A 19256-nucleotide genomic window follows, 5' to 3' on the forward strand; every position below is an offset into this window, starting at 1 on the left:
AATCAAGGACTTATAAATATTGCTGAAGTTTTTAATAAGTTCAAAGAGAAAGTTAATGATGCCTGATCACTGTTTTATGAAAATATTACTCAGCATATTAAATGGAGAAAATATTCTCAAGAAGCTTGCATGTAGCTGTTGTACCAGAAGCCAGTTTTTAATATTTTGGGGATGTAATTTTTTTTTTTTTATTTATGACTGCTGACTCCAAAATGTCTTCATGAAGCAGTCCTGCCTTTAGAACTATGATCACTTTTGGGTTAAGGCCTTTCCATCCCAAGGTATTTCCATCCTCTCACATTTGTTGTCCAAAATGTATTTCTTATTGATGTTTTTGTCTTCATAAATACACTTACAAAATTGCTGTTGCATGATTTTCTCAGTCATATTTCATTCTTGTATGTAACTGAAAGATTAAGTAAATGACCATATAAATTCAGTGTGAGACAAGGCCTATTTGAGGCCAACATTCACCTCCTGTTGCCTGGCTGAATTAAGTGGCTGAAGTCAGTAACATCTTAGATTCTGAAGCCATATCTGTCACAAATAGAGGTTTGTTTCCCTGTGTTGTTATCATCACATTGCCTGACACAGGTGATCAAACTGGAAACTTCTACTGTATAAAATAAATTACTTTAAAGATTAAATGCAGCTTCTTAAAAGCAAATTTGAGATATGGCCAGCACAGATTTGAGACACGGCCAACACAGAAGAAGTCTTGCACTGTGACAATTGGGTTATATCTATATTTACTTTTGCTAAAGTCAGCATAAACTGTGTTATTCCATCTGAACTGTTCAAAACTGAGGGGCCATGTACAAATGCTTGACTGTCATGTGCTTAGTAGGGGATTAATGTTGACTTTTGGACTCTGGAATTCTAATTAAGAAAAAAAAAAAAACCATGGCACTTTACCAGTGCAAAGCTCCATGGGCTTGGTCTTCCACATCACTTTATATCTCTGTAACAGCGATCTGCATAAAAGTGCATGACACCATCTTTCAGCATGGGAAAACAACTCAGCCATGCTCAGAGAGAGCTAGACCAGATATTAAAAATTCTTCATCAGGATGAGTTTGGAGGGTGAATAGGGACTTGTGACAGGCACACTTCACAGTAGAATGAACAATTTTCTTTCACAAAATAATCATAGTCACCAAACCTTTTTGCAGTTCATGCCCTGAAATTATATCTGCTGTGCACTGCATTTTTATCCTGACATTTATATATAAAGGAGGAATCCTGACTGTTTGATTTTACTCTTTGCTAAGGAACAGTATATTCTGTTTTTCTTCCTTGAACTATTTCAGGTTCTTTAGTTCCTCTTTCAGTTTTCTCCCTTTGGTGGAAGGTTTGGGTTTGATGGAAAGTTTTGATTTTCTTTTTCAGATGTTTGTTTTGGGGGAGGGTTGTGAGTTTTTGCTACTTATTTTTTATTTCTTTCAGCTGAAAATTCAGGTTGTAAAAATGACCCTGAAGGGATTCTGCTGGAGGAATTGTTCTCACATGCTTTCACATCCTCACTATTTGTAAAATTGTGCTGTTTTAAGGTTTGTTCTGAAGGTTTCCTTGCATCATGGAATGCCAGCAAGAGCAGGAAGGCTTCTGTACAAAATGGCAGTGGCAGATGACACTGTCAATATCAGCAATAGCAATTGTGATGATGTCCTGGTTTAAAAGGTGTCTGCAAAGAAAGGCAAGAACCTCTCTTTGAAATGGAGAATGTAAACCCCCTCTCTCTAAATTGTTGTAATTTTGACGTTAAATGGCTCTCAGGCAAAGATATAGGAAGTAAGAATAACAGTTCTTTACTAGGAAAATTAAAATAGAAATACAGTATTACAAAGAGCAAACCCAAAACACTGACAGAGTCAGAATACAACCTGACACCCTGTCAGTCAGAGTGTTGGTAGCAGTCCCATTAAATGGTGGCTACAGTCCTGCAGTGGTAGATGTGGTTCAGTTGAAGCAGTGCTCCTGCAGAAGGTGCAGTTTTCCTCTAAAGGTCAAGGGAAGATGTGGAAAGGTCCAGTTTTTCCTTGGAATCCAGTGGAAAAAGCAGCCGCTTTGGTGTTCCAAATCTCAGTTTTTATCTGGGTAGGAAAGGCTTGGCTCCTCCCCCTGTGTGGAACATCTGCCAATGGGATGATGTAATTTTATCAGTCATGGGGTGAGAATCAATGGGCCATTAACAAACAATATTTCCTGGAGGAAGGATGGGTTGTGGAAAAGATAAAGATGACTTCTCCACCTGGTTTTAACAGATGGCCCATTAACAGAGGGTATCTCCCACAGAGATAAGGATGACTGCCCCATCTGGTTTCGACAAATGGTGATAGAATACATACTTTTGGTCACATCCTGTATTGCAACATAAGACAGATGACAATGTCCAACTCCTTGAAATTACAGTTTTGAAAACAGAATAGAGATGTGCTGTGGAGGAAAGAGACGAATGTGAGTTGAATTTTCCTTTACAGACTTCTCCCAGGAAGGGACCATGGCTGTGGGAAAAAAGAGTGTATGGTTCTAACTCTTCAACAATGGAGTCAGCAAGGATTGAAGGTAATGAGAGGTGGTACTGACCCACATACATAGTGGAATTTAGAGTTATTGTTCATTATCATAGTACTACAGAATAATAGAGTATTTGGAGCTGAAAGGAGCCCACAAGGATCATCAAATCCAAATATAAGGAAATTGCCCATACAGGGTTTGAACCTGCAGACTAAGGAGATTTTAGCACCATGCTCACACCAGTTGAGCTAATCTCAGGGTTTGTTCCTTTCATAATTGTTGTGAATTGTAACATAGTCTTGTTTACAAGTGATTCCTGTCCCTTTTTTATTTCATTTCCCATGGAGATTTCACATTATCTCAATTTTCTTGCATCCTTAGTAGAAGCCTTCCAAGAAAAGAAGTGCTTCTTTTTCCAAGTAAGCAGTCATCCTTCTGCCTCTTTGTCATTCTTTTTGTGTTTTTCTTATTAAATCTCCCACCTTTTCTTAATGGAAATGGAGCACTGCCAGATGAAAGTATTGAGGAAATGGCAGAGAACTTGGGTTTTCCAGTGCAAGTCACTGAGATCCGGAGGCCTATACTGAGCTACAGACTTAACTTCTTCTTGCAGCCCCACTGAATGCATACCATTCATCTGTAGCTACAGAGTGAGTGCAATATGCATGTCTTATATGCACATGTTATCACTACTTTGTGGACTTTATTCTGTGAGCAGATGTGCTCTTGATATAGGAAGCTGCTTTTAGGATAGTGGGGGATGTAGATTAAACACATAATGGGCCTTCCTCACATGGAGCTTGTATTCCCTGCGTCTATGAAGGGCTTAAAAATCTTGAAAGACAAGATTTCTTGCTGCAAAAATTTACAATGCTCAAAATTTTGTGATTGGGTCCTGTTCAAGGATAATAATCAGGGCTAGCTATAAGTTTTCTTCTGCAAGACTGGAAACAAGGTCACTGCCTTTTTTTTAATTTAACTGTGCTCACCAGCAGAGAGGTACAACTGAAAAGATGCTATGTAAATACACTAGAAGTAAATAATGTGCTAGTTAAAATGAGCACAATATGTGGATGTAGTATGCAAAACTGATTTCTCTGAAAGTTATTTTCAGCCCTGTTTTAAAGTCAGGATGAATGACACATTGCTGGAATAAACATCACATCTTGCCTGCTTATGTAAGTTAGCTAGTATGGGGACACAGTAAGATGTTTGTCTACTTGAAGAGGCACATGCTACCAGTGCCACTGGCTCAACTCCCACTGACTATGTGACTTGGGCAGAATTCATAATGCATGAGTTTTGGTCTCAGGCAAATACTCAACTGTCCCACTCTATTCTTCCTCAGCTCCTGAGTTCGTTGACTATTTATACAAGCTTCCAAATTTGCCTCTAAATTCAATAGTCTCTGTGGAAAATCACAGCTGAGTCACCCTGAATATACTTGTACTTGGACATAAATGTTTTTGTAAATCCTCAGTAAACTAAGGCAAAAACTGGGTACTCATACCAAAGCTACGCTGCTCTTGGAAGTGCCTAAGAAAATGTCTGCCTAAGAAAATGAGCAGGAATTATTTTACAGGTATTATTTATAGCTAACATCCCCTCCCCACCTCAAAGAAAACACCCCAAAAAAACAACCTCCCCCCCGCCCCCCCCCACAAATAACCAAAACGAACCAAAACCAAACTGAAAAAAAAGATGTGAAAAATACATAAGATATTTTAAAACAATTTTAGTAAATTTCAGAACAAAATTTGTCATCATGGTACTAGAGAAATTCTTATCTTGGTACTTCCTGTGAGGTTCCCTTATTTTTTGTGTAGCCAAGTTTTTGCAAAATAATTTACTGATATCTCTATCTATTCACCCAGAGGCAGCTGTGACCAAGTGATATTACACCCTGATTTTCTAACTGGCCTATAAAATTTTGTGTGGATGACATGACTCAGGAATGAGAGCTACTTTGGGTATTTAAGGTGTGTAAACACCATCCTTAGGTTTGGTCTCTTTCGCATGTGAAGCAAATAGACATGCTCTGCAAGGAGATTGGGTTGGAGACATCCAAATATCACTTTTGAATGGGAGTAGTAGCAAATTTTCTCATCTCATCAACTTAATCTCAAAGTAAAAAATATGTTGCTGTCCACTCCTACTAACTAGGCTTCTGTTAAGCAGGGAGAAAAACAGAGGTAATGTGAAATTTCTGTGGAAAATAAAATAAAATAAGAGAGGAACAGGATTCACATGCAAACAAGATTTTGTTACAGCTCCCAACAACTAGGAAAGGAGCTAGTGCAATTATAATGAACAATAACTCTGAGCTGCATTGTGCATGTAGCCATTTGTGAGTTAGCTGCACCTCCCTTCAGTTCCCATACTCTAAGGCCCACATCCATGGGTGTGTATCCTCTTCATGAGATTTCCATTAGAGACGTGCTTTATGTGTAGGTTTTTACCTATAACTCTGTCTATTTGTGTCCTCCATGTCTCTTCTTCTACTACAAAGAGTGGGTCAAATTTTTCCTTTCCTTGATAAAAGATGCCAATTTGCCTTTGCATCTAAAAACCTGACTGGCACATAAACCAGCCATTTTGTACAGAAATAAGACACATGCCGTCACTGTGAAAGTTACCATTTTAGGATTTACAGCTTTTTTTGCTGGATTTTTTGCTCATTTACTCAAGGAAAATCTGCTCCTCTACAGCATTTTACATAAGGTAGAGTTTTCTGCAGTAATGAGGCTCACTGCATTTGTAACTGCAAGGCAGCCTGTGTTTTTTATGGTTTTGGAAAGTCTTCTTGTACTAGATGAAAATGAGGAGTCTAGGAAGATTGTTATTCAAATACCAGTCAAAACTGGAATGGAAAAAATTGCTGTTGGTAAAAACAAGCCTGTGGATCCTGTAATCTTTAAAATGGCCTATGTAAATATTAATATTTTTAGTTACACTGAATTTTAACTGGATTCAGATGCCATGGTCACATGAACACCTCTGAAAAAATCACAGCCTAAAATACACATAATTTGAATTCAATGAACCTGTAACCCTTGTTTTACCTTCTGCATCTCATTTCAAACCTTTTGTTAATTCTCTGTCTCTATATAGTGTGCCCCAAGCCTTTGATTTCATTTATGAACATTGTGGGCTTGGGCCTACATGTAGTCACCAATTCTGCAGAACACTAGACAATCTACACGTGTAGACTGCAACCAAGTCTGGATTTTACATGTGTAGAACTGTCATGCGTGCACAAGGTCTCTCATTCAGAGGTTGCTTGGTAAAACATCTAGGAGCAAGGCAAGCTGTGGAGCTGGGCTGGGCTAAGGATGCCAGATGTGGTTTGAGAAGACATGGCCAAGTTTGTAGGGCAAGGCTGTGCCTGTCTAGGTGAGGCAGCTATAAATCCCCTGTGTTGCCAGCACCTGCTGCACTTTAAAAGGAGCATGCACTCAGTACCAGATTTACTGGCTTCAGGTTCCTTTTCATAAAGGCAAAAAAAAAAAAAAAAAACAAACCTGGTGCTTTGAAACTGCAATGTTTATGAACTGATAGACTGTCCTTAGATGATTGCAACACAGTTCAGTGCAAGGGTGATATTTGAAAGGGGTGCTAGAGAGCTCAAGGCAGCCCTGCTGAAAGGCAAATATATTCTCAGGGACAGCTGGCAGACAATACATATTAAATGAAAACTTAATGAATGCTCTAGCAGATACAATCACAGAAGACACATGGGGAAAGAGGTGAAGTGATAGACACATTTCCTAGTGAAGAAAATGGAGTGCAACTGACGTAACTAAATTAAGGTAGTTTTGGAGTTCTCTGCTATTTTTTGTCTCACTGAAAGGGTCTTAGTCTTGAGTAGTAAAGCTGTCTCTAGGCTCACAGCATTTAGACAACCAGGAATAGGGGAATAGGGCAGGAAATGAGAGATAAACTTTAGCCACAGTTATCATAGGCCAAGGAAATTCTTAGGACAGCTAAATAATCTTTAACTTTACCACATACCAAGTGGTGTCTTAGGAGTATCAAAAGTTGTAATTGTGTTTAGTTTCCTAATATATGTATTTTTTTCCTGTGCTACTCTCATGCCTGTACTATACAACTGGGATAAACAGACAGGAATTAAGCAAGTATGAGCAAGAGCTAAAAAATTATTAGCTAAATTACTTGTATCATCGGAGAAGAAATTGTCTTTGTAGTCAAAATTGCTGAGAAATTGCTTTTATTTCTGATGTTTAGGGGCTGATGAGCTGTGCTTATCTTTTGTTGCAGTAATAAAAACAACTTCACTTTTCTCATGAAATGCCATCCAGGTTCAAATAGGCCCTGTGCAGATGCAGAACAGAAAGACAAATACAGTTCTAGACTAGGAATGGTATGTGTTTGTGTCTCATCCAGTGAAGTGGCAGTAATTCATGTGAAAAGGAATAGTTTATTGGGAAAAAAGAGGACACAAGTTTCCTGCATGGGTGAATTATGTGAGACTTTTTTAATGATAATGATAATTTCTACAGCCTGAGATGTTTTTGGTTGTAGGCACATAAGTGTGGAGAAGAAAATTGCTGTATTCTATCAGCTGTGTAATAAAAAGCATAATTATGAGAGCCTAAATATCTAGAGGGCTCTATGTAATCCACTATTCTTTTACTCAGAGGGATGGGTATAAGTGACTCAGGAAATTGCTTCCGAAAGGAAAAATGTTGTCTTAAAATGACCTGTTATTTATCAGATGGGTATGTAACTTGTAAGCATCTGGAGATGAGCTGGTTAATCAGAAACAGTCAAAAATGGAGAAATCCTTCAGCTGAAAAGTGACTAAGGTTTTATTTCTAACTCTGTTGGAAAGTGAGGTGTGTTGATAGTAAAAGCTGTCATTGGTGCATTCAGAAGTATGTGCAGTCTGTTGTAAAATCAATCAATATGGGATCCTAGAGCTTGCTTTGGCTGCACATGGGAAAACTCCAATGTGATAATACTGAACAAAGTTCACTTTCTGGATTGTTTGTTGTTAAGTAATGGGCTGGAAACATTGTGAGGTGAAAAATGGTACAGGACTTTCCAAGAAATGATTTCTCTTTTGGAGACAGCTTCCATTTTACTTTGTTCTTCTGAACTTTTAGAGGCTGCAATCTAGAGAACTGAATAGTTGTAAATCTATTTCATAAATGTTTACTTACATGGTGTTTCTGAGTGTGATGGTATAAATCCATAAGTTAGGGTGTCTTTGAAAATTATGGAATGAATGTCAGTGTATTTTACAGATGCCTAATCAGGCTGTAGTCATATTGCCACTGCTGAAAAACTAGAGGTTACCAGTGTACCAGAATAGCTCTTTTCTGCTGTTCTACAGTACCCTATATTTTTTTTGTTAGAACATACAAGAAAGTTCCTCTGTTCTCTGAACTTGTCTTTGCAGGTGGCCATTAGCCAGTACCAAACAATATTATGACAGCTGGGAAAGTACAAGAGAAATTATTTTCAAGGACATTGTTCTAGGAATTTATGACCAAGGAATTCCCTTAGGAAAGAAGCACTAAACATGTGAGTGAAGGCATTTTACTTCCTTGAATTGGCCTAAATTCATTCTAAACCATCATGAGTATGTGGTACTTACAAGTTCTATGCCCAGAGGCTGCTCATTGTTGAAGAAGATCTTGCTTGCTTTGAGTCTATCACCTTGTGTTTTCATTTCATACAAATGTGTTCTGTAAAGAGGTAAGCAATAGTCAAGCTCTACTTATCTTCTCCCTTCTACCCACTACTTCCTAGATTTCTATTATGTCCTTTAGTTGACACCCTTTCCCATACCTGCCATCTCTTTGGTAGGTAAATAATCCAGTCTTCCCACTCATTTTTGATCTGAAGATTTTAGAACTTTTCTAGGTAACCTTGATGATCTTCTTTTCTTGATTTCCAGTTCTATAGGGCCTACTGCTTTCCCATCAGGTTTTTGGCACATAATGGGTTTATAACATGGCACATTATTTTCTCTTTTTTTCTTGTATTTGTTGAACCTTGATGTTCTCTTTTGACTATTGATTATATATTTTCATAGAAAACCTTATCTTCTCCAAAGATCTTTGTTTTGGCTGGAAGCAAATAAAGTATTTGGATGTTGAGTTGAGAGGCCTGACTCGCTGCTGTGAAATACTCGGTAACCTGGCAGTTTTTCCTTTTTGGAAAGGAGGGGGGAAATAAGAATTGGAAAACTTAAGTTTGCTCCCCATTTTGGTTACGGCTGGAGCCACAGGGGGCAGAGTGACACTTCCCACTCTGTTTTGGTAAGGCAGCTGTAATGTTTTCTCAAGCCAGGTGAGTTTGGGGACAGAGAGGCATTTAGAAGCAATCAGCACTGACTCAGCAGGAGCAGAAGGAATTCCTTTCCAACACTGTCCTCACCATTGTTTCCTGGGTGCACTTTTAAACCATTTTACTTTGAATGTTTTCTGAGCTCCTGTGTACAGCACAATGCAATGGAAATTTCCCTTGATATTCTGTTGAAAATCCCATGTTTTTAAAAAACATGAATATCCCAAGATCTTTTAAGTATTTGGAAAACACAATATTTTGCATGGAAGACACAAAAGCTGACCCCTTGCTGCCCACCTGGAATATTCACATCAGTTTTATTTTCAGTCTACTGGAAAAAAATCTGTGCAGATAGTTCATACAGGAAATTGTGAAGGAAAAAAATTATTTGCTTGACTTTTTCTCTGCTTTGGAACAAAAGAATCATTATGCTATTTTAATTTAAAACCATATATATTTATTTTAATGTCTATGTCTTTCTACATACATGGCTACTGCCGCTGGCTCCTTACCACTTTATTTTTGAGTAGTGCCTATGTAGATTTTGACTACTTATCATGGACTATTAATTCAGATAATCTCTCAAAGATATCATTATTAAATAGCATTATGTTGAAAGATGTTAATGGCCTTGATTATTGGAAAATTTTGATCTGAAGATTCCCACAGGTTGTCGTATACCCATTCCTCATTTCCTCCAGTTTGCAAGATCCCAGTGAAAGATCTTTGGAAATTATGAGGACGTTACCTATGAAAATGACATGGGAACTATCATGGGGCTTAGTTGTCAACATCAGGCTCAGGGTGAGCCTGCAATGTGCCCTAGCAGCCTGGAGGGCAAATGGCATCCTGGGAGCCTTGAGCATGGCACTGCCTGCCACAAGAGAGGCCATTATTCCCTGCATTCAGTGCTGTGGCACTCATCTGCAGTGCTCAGTGCAGTTCTGTGCCCCACAATTTAAGAAGGTTATCAAGCACTGGAACAGGCTTCCTAGAAAAGTGGTTGATGCCCCTGGCTTGTCAATATTTAAGAGGCATTTGGACAATGCACTTAATGCTATGCTATAGTCTTTGGTCAGCCATGAAGTGGTCGTGAAGTTGAACTGGATGATCCTTGCAGTTCCTTCCAGCTGACATTCTATTCTATTCTATTCTATTCTATTCTATTCTATTCTATTCTATTCTATTCTATTCTATTCTATTCTATTCTATTCTATTCTATTCTATTCTATTCTATTCTATTCTACCCTACCCTACCCTACTCTACTCTACTCTACTCTACTCTACTCTACTCTACTCTACTCTACTCTACTCTACTCTACTCTACTCTACTCCGTTCCGTTCCGTTCCGTTCCGTTCCATTCCATTCCATTCCATTCCATTCCATTCCATTCTCTCTGTCCTTTGCATCACTTCTTCCTAAAAGTGTATTTAAGTATTTGAACACACTAACTATGTTTAGAAACCTATTTTAAGCGTAAGAGGGCGTAACATCATCAGATAAAAAGAACATTCAGGTGTTTAAAGGGCACCTGAAGGTTTAAAGGACACCTTAGAAGTCCCCCAGAAGACCCAACAAGTAATTTAGTGCTGAGCTTAGAAGACCTATTTAATGACACAGGCTTCTCTTCTGACCTGGAAGAGACTATCTAAGCTCTAGGACTGTAAGACTTTACTTAAACCTGACAATATAGGTCTGAGGACTGTACATGTTTTGAGACTTTGAATTTTTAGTATTAAATTGACACCTATGAAATGAAATAACACTGAATTTCCCAATGTTGCAATTGGAGGAATGTTTCAATTAAAGGAAAATATATAGTAAACCACAAAGTTGATACATACTCTGATGATCTCCTCTTTCTTTTTTTTATAGTATTCTTTTTGTTCTTTATGGTTTGTGTCAGTGGGAGGATTTGGATTTTTTAATTGTTTGAGGACTCTACTGAAACTGGATTCTATTTTGTCTGAGTTTCTCTTGGGAATATGAAATTAATTGTATTTTTTCTTGAAGAGTCCCCACATGTAAATATGTTAATGTCTTGGATTTCAGCAGTGTAAGTGATAAAGTTTCGTTTAGAGGCACATAAACATTTTGTGTTTAGGCACAAAGATTTCAGCTGACTAAATGTCTCATGAAGGGAGAGACATCAAACCTCAGCTCTTCCCATAATTCAGTGATGCTTTATATTAACTATGAACAGTGCTGAGTATCAGTTGAAGTACTTCAGTCTGATATTTAACAAAAGATGGCGAAAATATCCTTCATTATCATGACTGAATGATAGTTTAAAGGATTAAAAGGTCAGGTTTGTGTAAACACAAGTCCCCCAAGGAACAGAATGCCATTGCTCTGCAGAAGAACCCATCAGTCCTAGAGGATCCTGAGCATGGAGTATGACAGTGTAGTGGCCATGTGCTCCTTCACCCTTTCACTGGGCTCTCCTGATGCTTCTGGGGCTATAAGCCTCTATATTCCATGTATTAGGAATTGCTGTGCAGATACTGCAAAGTAAAGATCATCAAGTTTGTAGTTAAAGAAGCTCTAGTCTTCTCAACACTGACATCTTCTCTGTAGTGATCAAATCCAGATTTAGGACCCCAGAGAAGTTCATGGTTGCCACAGGTTTCCTTTCTGTTAGAGAAGATGGGAAAGAGCAAGAATAATAACAGCATCATAGACCTGAGGAATCTCAACTTTCTTTTTTTTTGAATCCTAGAGGAAGATTCCACTCCTGAAAAGTCCTTGACTTCAGCTGCAGGTGATTATGGTAGAAAATCTTTCATCTTCAGTGTAAAATAAGTGCTGTCTTCCAATAAATAATTTAAATATCAGGATAGCAAAAGTTCCTTGTTAATAAATACTGCACTAACAAAACTGTTTATAAAGTGTATTATGTGTTTTACACGATGGCTCCAATTATTACTTCTTTTCTTCTGGAATAAGAAATAGATATATACAGATATTAATCTTCTATGTACCATGTATCTACTGATCCAGGGTTATTTTTGGAAGTGCTGGATGGTAGGTTTTCACTTCAGCTCTTTTGTCAGGGACATGTTGTTTTTTTTAGGGGGCAGATCCTTTCTATGCTCTCTTATTTTGTTTATGTTTTATTACATGTAGCAAAGCCAAATGCCTTTTTGGACACTGTACTAGAAAAGCAACAGTGGAAAAAATAACTGTCATCAGGAATAACTATAGGTAGCTGCTGGAAAAAGAATGAAAGAAAATAGTAATAGCACAATCAAACACAGTAGAAATATGACTAATGAATGCAAAAAATACACCAGTAGCACAGTGTATGGTATTTTAATGTCTATTTTAACTCAGCAGCATTGTTCTTTAGTTGCTGATCAAATCATTAAAAACATTTGGAAATTAAAATGTGTTTGTCTAAAGCAGTTCTGAGTGAAAAGCTGTCTGGAATGATCTGAGTGGTACAGATTTGGCATTCAGGAGTTTAACCCTTCTGCCCCACAACTAAATCACACTTCAGTAAAGTGGTGGCAGCAATTCATTTTCCCAACCTCCACTCCTTCATACAACTTGTGCAAGTCCAAGATTCTAGCACTCTTTGGAGCTGCCTGAAGAAAGTTGTAAGAAGCAAATATCTCTAAGAGCAGGAGACATTTAACCATGGCTGATTTGCCTCAGATGCTCCCCTACCAGCAGTGTGAAATGTTCAAATAGCAAAGGCATTGGTTTCCTGTCTGTGGATTACCTGAGTTTTGCATTACATAAGGAAAATTCTTAAGAAGCTCAATAAATCAGATGAAGGCTGCTTTGTTTTGCAAAGCAGTTACAGTTGCACTGAAGAATTTGGACCTTTGAGACAGTGAGCTTTTAAAGGTAAACAGGGTGAGCACTGTGCAGAGGTAAATGAGGGCAACCTATGCTCACAGACTGTTCTGTTCTCCAAAACCCCATTTGTGGGAACACAGCCTTCCCTCTTTTTTCTGTGGTGGGAAAACCAGGAGTGTGCTGTTGGATGCAAGGCTATGATGAACTGCCATGCCTGGAAATCCTCTGGCTCCTGCTCTGTGTCCTCAGCAGTAAACTGACCTCATGAGGTAGCAATTAGGGAATGTTTGCTATCTGTATGATAGTACTATCTGGTATTGTAGCATGCAATCAATCCATGATAAATAATCATGTTTCTCTTCCTTTCAAAGGTGCTTGGTTACTCATTTACACTTGGGATCACAGTAGTTCATATTGTCATGAGTTTGGAGATAATTGTGCAAGAGTTAGCTTTTTCAGTGGCAGAAAACATTGCTTCTGTTTTCCTTAGTCTTCCAGGTAACAGATATGCTTAACTTTTTTTCACTTGTCCAGATTTAGAGGCCAAGACCAGAGATTTCCCAGTAAGTCACTATATCATGGGGTGGCCGCTACTGCTCCTTGGGGATACTGTTCTTGTGGTGCAGAAGTCCTGACTGACTGCCAAATCTTCCTCCTGAGCAGGGGCTAGTAATTGGAGGAAAAAAAGTCTCCAGACTCCATGAAGTATTTACTGCCTTAAAGGGGGCATCACATAGAAGCTAACTGCAAAGCAATATAATTTCTGAAAAATCATGTAATAAACCTTTTAATCTTAATTTCCCAGAGGGGAAGACATCAGATGGCATATTAATTGCCATAATTTCTCTTCTTTCTTTTTAATCATTTGTGCTAGTCCCCACTGCTTCCAACACGACATCAATCTTTTAGTCAATTTACAGTGATGCTTATTCTCTATGTTAGCCATTCAACGGAGCATAAATTTTCAAACTGACTTAATCTGTAAATCCTGGTATTATATTTTCACTTTGAAAAGTATGTAAGGATTGATTGCAACCATATTTAGGTAGGTGTAATACTTAATCCTTAATACTGTAATCCTTCTTTCTCTGGTGTTCTTTATCTACCTTAAGATATTTCTTCATGAGATATTAGTCACCTTCACATGGACAAATTTTCTTTCGAACACATACACTACAGATACCAAAACCAGCCAGCCTGTATGGTTGTATTTCAGAGAATATTTCATTTAAGCCAAAAACATATCACAAAGTCTTTTGACAGTGTGCACTGTGCTCAGAAATTTTCTTTGGTGCAATTTAATTTATTAACACAGACTTATCCTAAGATGATGCACTGCATTTTGTTCACTAGTTTGGATTTGCTTTTCTGCTTTGATCCTTTAGAGGAAGCAAGTTTCTTGTCCTTCCCCCCTCACTCCCTTCTGTGGGAAGGTTTAACTCACACAGTTCACTGATCTTTAATCCCTGACAATCTTTCATGTAGAGTCTGCATTTCTGCCTTGATTCCTGGTCTCTTGACTGGACATGACACAGCCAACTCGTTCATCTCCATGACTAAGGACTCCTGCAGTGCTACCAGCTGGTCCACTAACTGCCCAGTGGGGAACTCTGGGCAGTTTGACCTGTCTGACCATTCTCATGCTTAAATAAGCTGTCCAGTATGGCACATTTTCATGAAAATCCCTTTATGCTGATAAACATTACATGTTTTGGGGAGACGGGAGGGGGAGGGGGTGGTTTGGATGCATTTTGTAGCCCTGAAGCATTTTGCTCTTAACGAATACTGTAGAGCATTGAAAGATCCTCAAAGGGTTAGAGAATGCTGTGAATGGGAGGGTGGGATTTGGATGCTGTGAAAGTAATTTTCAGAAGTTTCTCTTTTTCTTTTTTTGGCAGACAGTGTAAACAATCTTTTGATTGTTTACTCACTGCCTATTCTTCAGGCAACGTAACATCCTCTGCATTAGGCATTAGTCACCAGGCATGGGCTGTCCTAAGTCTTGGCCATCTGGACTTTTTATAGAAGATAAAAAAGAGAAGTGTGGGAGCTAAAGAAAACAGGAAGATCCCATGAAGAGAATAGAAAAAGCAATTGGATCATACTGCCTATTACAAAGCAAGCAGAAAGATTTTATAACTAATCCTTTACTATGTCATCTCTGCAAGCTTCAAAGAATAGTTGTTTTTTTCTTTTTTGAACATTGTCATTCTGAGAGGGGGAGATTGGTTTGTTAGCCAAGGAGACGAATAAGTACTGATGAAACTACTCTAAATTCTAACATGTTTAAATGCAACGAATCTCAAAAAAATTGCATTTTCTTCAAAGTTAAACTTATAATTATTATACACAGACCAGAAAATGTAACTCTATGGATAAATCTTAACAGAAATATTTTTTTCAGATAGCTAATATTTTATAATAAATGGTTTTATTTGATAGGTTCCAAAGTGTGTGTGGCACAATTCTCTTCTTAACCCATTTTACTTGCTGAGCTAATCTGTTTTGGTTTTTGTCAGCCACTGTTTATCAAGCACTCTGCTTTTTCAATAAATCTCAAATGAGATAAAGATATGTATAGCACTGTTGACATCAGACCCCTGAAACAGCTGCAGACTTGCTATTGTTTGGTTTCAATGCTCACTAAAATGAATTTCCTTTCTGTTGAATCCGAGGGTTATGATGAGTGACAAGCCATCTTTTTTTTTCTTAATCACACAGATCTGTGTGTTCCTCTACATACCCTGATAAGCAGTGCATATGTGTGTGAAAGGAAGGGAAACAGGAATTCCTTTCGGAAGGGTGACAACCTTCACAAGACTGAGTCCAAGGCAGATGTTCCCCTCTAAAATCAACTAAAAATCTAAAAATGTGAATCTCCCTCAGGAAAGACTTACATTTATTTTGGCTCCTTTTCCATAAATTGATCTTGTTTAAGGAAACAAATAAACAATCAAACAATAAACAAACAAACAAAGCTCTGTAAAGGAATAGTTTCGTGCCAAGTGTATAGCACATGGATAGATATGCTGCCCCATTGAAAACATTGGACACACAATTCCAAGAAAATGTTGTTCTAGCAACCGTGTTACTATTCTTTGGTTTAAGATGTAAATGTTTCCATCTTTGAGAGCCCCTCAGAGACAAACTGTTGAGTTTAATTAAGCATTTGTTGGCATTGCAATCTAAGTGGTGGAAGTGAGATTGCCTTCCTCCCAGAAAAGCTGAAATCCCCTGTATTGGATGGTACAGCTGCACTTGAGTATGGAGCTTTTTCTCTTTCAGATATCACGGAAGCTCCACTCATGCCCTTGGCCTCCTAACCAGCATGTTATTCTTGTCACAAACTTCCTCCCATAATTCTCTTCAGCACCCTGCTCTCAAGGTTTTCCTCTTCCCTTTGTTGCTCTTTACTCTGTCACACAAAGCACTACTGTTCTCCTTATTTAAGACCTGCAGTGACAATAATTTAGAACAACTTACAATGCCCCAAAGGTAAGAGGCAGTAGATATTTCATGCCAGATGAGAGCCTCCTCATGAACTGCTGCAAGTCTAGAGAAGCACTATTGAATTTAATAAAGCTGCCCTAGGATTCCAATAGTTTAGCTGACTAATGAGTTTCATATGAAGTTCTGAGAAAGGCTGGATTTGAGTAACGCTGGATCAGATTATCCAGCAATTAGAGAAAGTTAAATTTATGATAGTAGGGGTTGAAAAATATATAATGGAACAGAAATATGCAATTATTAGATTTCCAACTGTTCTGGAAATATGATGGCTACATACCTAAAGTCTTGCAACACACTTAGAAGGTTGCTAAATATGAGATCTGGTATATTGAAGCAGAAAGAAAAGCTGCAGCCTGAAAAGAGTTTACTGTTTCTTTTTAAAACAGGAATTGCTATCCTAGGACTCTGGGATTGTAAAAGGCTGAAAATGCAACGGAAGTAACTGAAATTCTGATTTATTTTTCAAACCCTAAACCACGCCTATTAAAAGCAAAAAGCAATAAAAATACTATTAAATTTATGACTGTTTGAAAAGGGAAAGGTCTGAAGAACTTTGGACAAATTAAATCCACATCCTCCATGGTATTAAATTGCAGGAGAAGCAAGGCATTTTCTCATTTTCCTTGTTTTTAGTTATACCTACCTTGGTTTTTCCTTCTTTCAAGGTTATCCTATGGTCTTAGTATTCTTCCCTGAAAGTGACTACCATCACAACTTTTCCAAATGATCAAATCACTGTCTTACCCTTTATAACATCATCCTCTGGAGTCTTAAAACCAGCCCTCTGTGAGATGTGCTTCTTCCACGTCTCCCTCACCAGGATCCCTTCCACTCACTGAAACAGCTAAGAGCACTATGACAGACTTGGCAGGAGGCTGGATATTTTAAGAATTGAAGATGTGCTTTCCTCCCATGAGACTCTCCATGATGATTTACTCACTAGACAGCTCTGTGTTGGAAATCCTGGACTGATTGTACCCTGAGCAAGCAAATTCAGGCTAACATTTGTAATGCAATACTCAGTTACTAAGAAGTCTGTGAGAGTAATACTTGCATCTCAATTCCAGTGCTCACTACTGTGTGTTTTCTGGAAGGTAAATTCAGATTTGACAGGACCATTGCAGGGTAGCACTGCTCAACATATATGAAGTATCTTTTGCACTCTCTCTGGCTTGACATTTACTTGGGATGCATCTGAAAGAATGATCAATGGAAAAATTTGTCATTTGAACTTTAACAGTAATTTTCAGAAAATTATATCACCTGGTAAATACAGTTGTTTGGTGTCCCAACGGTTCCTCTTCACTGGTGACAGGACTGATTTAGTTTAGTTATTGATTAATGTTTGAATGTTTTTGACTCTGTCCATCTCTAAATCTCGTTTTTCCCCTTTCCCACTCTTCTGAGTCTTCTATTTTCACTCACCTTTTATTCCAGGATGTTCTCTTCAACATATATCCTTCTACTTCCTATTCTAATCCAGGGAACTAAGTAATTTAAAGCAGAATGTATTCAATACGAGGGTTATGTTATACAAATTATTTATAGATTAATTAATCTTCTACCTATTTTTATATTTGCATCTTGTATTTCTGGCCTAGAACATTTTATTAAGAAGTTTGTTCCCAGATAATCAAATAGCTAATGATTAAATAATAAATGATTTATTTCCATGTTTATTTCCACCTTCTACGTGTAGATACAAACCTTTATAAAGACCAATTTTGGAAAGTTTTTTTCTTAGGAGACTGTTTTTAGGAGGGGTTTATATACTCACCCTTCAGAGCCACTTTGGATGGTAGCCAAATAAAAATTTGATATCTGGACCTGGATTCTTTATCTTCACTTCCATTTTTCCAGTGCAGAACATAAAGTAGCAAGTACAGTTTCAGATTATAACTTCCTGTGTTACTGAATTTAAACATATGAGCAACAAAAATATATTTACAAGCATGTAAAATGAAAAAAACCAAAGAGGCAATTTTTGCAAAATTGTAAAAGTCACAGTTGCGTGAATATAACTTACAGCATGCAGAGATATGCAGAAGCTGCAGTCATTGGAATACAGCCCAAAGAATGGCCTGTTTGTGACCTTCTTACTAGTGGCAACATATCTGCAAGGTCTGTCTAAAATACATCAGTATTACGTTAGTCTGTGTAGGTTTTGATCAACTTCTCAGTGACTGAATGAACTTCTTCAAAAGAGTTTTTGGTAACAGAGACCACCCACTCTTCCTTGGCAGTGGATCAAGTGCTGCATTGCTATTAATGAATCATTTCAGTGGCTGCTCTCAAATCTAAGCATCAAATCAAGTCATATGCTCTGAACTGCTGTATGCTGTCTCTTTGTTTAGCTTTCTGTTTAGTATTTGTTTAACCATTTAAACATAAGACATGAGACACAAATGTTTTACTGGCCTGCACTGTAGAGACCTGCAGATTATTCAGACTTCTTATAGCTAGAGGAGACATGTTTGTACTTGTAATAATTTATTATCTCTAATTTAGGATGAAGTCACTAAAGGGCTAGAATTGCCTGATTTCTTCATTGATTATCAATATTCATTAGTAAACAACTAAGATGTAGATCACTAAAAATAGTAAAAATAATCCCACGTTAGACAATCTTCCTTCTTCATAAGTATAAATCTTGAAATTCTCACCCATCTCTTAAGTTAAAAGTCCACTGAGATCAGCACAGTCATGCTTTAGTTGTGGATTCTGGATCCTGGAGAGAAACAGGGGATGGTAATTGGTCTTTGTCTGCCTGTTTGTGGTCTTTAAACTGGGATGTTTATTAGAAATCAGAGGTAAAGAGAGAACGTATCCATTTAAAACCCTATCTTCCTGAATCCGTGGCATCAGTTTTCCATATGGTCAAGCAAGAATGGCTGAGAAGGATGGAAAGGGTAGCAGCTGGGAAAGATGATTATTGTAAACTGTGTTTTTACTGCAAAAACAGCATTATGTGTGAGTAGGTTGTCATATTGTGATTGTAGAGGAAAGTGTCTAAGTCACAGAAATGTGCAGGTTGCTGCCACAAGTAATTAATTTGCTGCCTATTCCCTGTGGAGGAAATCCTGCACATTTATTAAATGGGTGGGTGGGT

General features: G+C 37.8%; 1 long non-coding RNA gene across 1 annotated transcript; it reads right to left on the bottom strand.

Moving 5' to 3' along the window:
• Positions 1–1787: 1787 nt before the first annotated feature.
• On the bottom strand, positions 1788–8439 carry LOC130265181 (uncharacterized). The gene is made up of 3 exons (XR_008842561.1): positions 8332–8439; positions 8138–8228; positions 1788–2436 (listed from the first exon to the last, which is right to left on the bottom strand). It is a non-coding gene; the product is annotated as an uncharacterized LOC130265181 (long non-coding RNA).
• Between the last annotated feature and the right edge of the window lie 10817 nt (positions 8440–19256).

This window comes from Oenanthe melanoleuca, chromosome Z (assembly GCF_029582105.1).
Source record: "Oenanthe melanoleuca isolate GR-GAL-2019-014 chromosome Z, OMel1.0, whole genome shotgun sequence".
Classification (NCBI taxonomy): Eukaryota; Metazoa; Chordata; class Aves; order Passeriformes; family Muscicapidae; genus Oenanthe; species Oenanthe melanoleuca.